Here is an 805-nt window from a genome sequence, read left to right on the forward strand (position 1 = left end):
CCCTCCACATCTTAGCTACCCTAATTAATCCCATTTCATTTCGATAGTTTTTTTTGGGGGGGAAAAAATCGAAGATAGAAGGTAAGGGAAGGAGAAATAACGAGAATTAAGAGAGAAATTCCGGTTTGTTGTTGGTTTCGGACATTTCCAAGATGGCCGCCAAGACGACTTGAACCTCGATGTACAAAAAACAAATCAAGAAAACAAAGCCAAATGATAAAAAAAAAAGATAGCCATAACATAACGGAAAACATGGCTGCGCTCAAAATAAAAATATTCAAAATCATATGCCACGACAGTTCAATGTAATAACTGAATTTCTAGACAAAAGAAGCATGATTTTTCGAACTGAAGCACATCCGGTCTCGAAGCTTCTTCACAAGAGGAAGCGCTTCGGCAGATAATAGACGATAATAGACGATAATAGATACGTTTTATCTCTGTCCTGTTATTTTTTTTTTGTATCTTCATCTATCTTTCTTATCAATTTGTTTTGAATTAATGATGGCTGGATTTCTCAAAGCGTCAGTCCTTCTTATGGTTTTGAATACTTATTATAATACTTTGGTGATATTTAGTAACATCTTTTGCTGGACTTCTAGTGGTATTTATTTTTTAATCGGCTCGGTATCATTACTATTATTTTTGTTATACTTCCTGTTTCCTATTATTATATTTTTTTCATAATGATAATCAATATCCATTGTAACTCCTCAGTAAAGCGAGTATACATGTGCAGTTAGATACGCTGTTGCCAGTTTTAAACATTTCTCAAACAAAGAGAAACAAAAGACATGTGAATACG

This window comes from Penaeus monodon, chromosome 25 (assembly GCF_015228065.2).
Source record: "Penaeus monodon isolate SGIC_2016 chromosome 25, NSTDA_Pmon_1, whole genome shotgun sequence".
Classification (NCBI taxonomy): Eukaryota; Metazoa; Arthropoda; class Malacostraca; order Decapoda; family Penaeidae; genus Penaeus; species Penaeus monodon.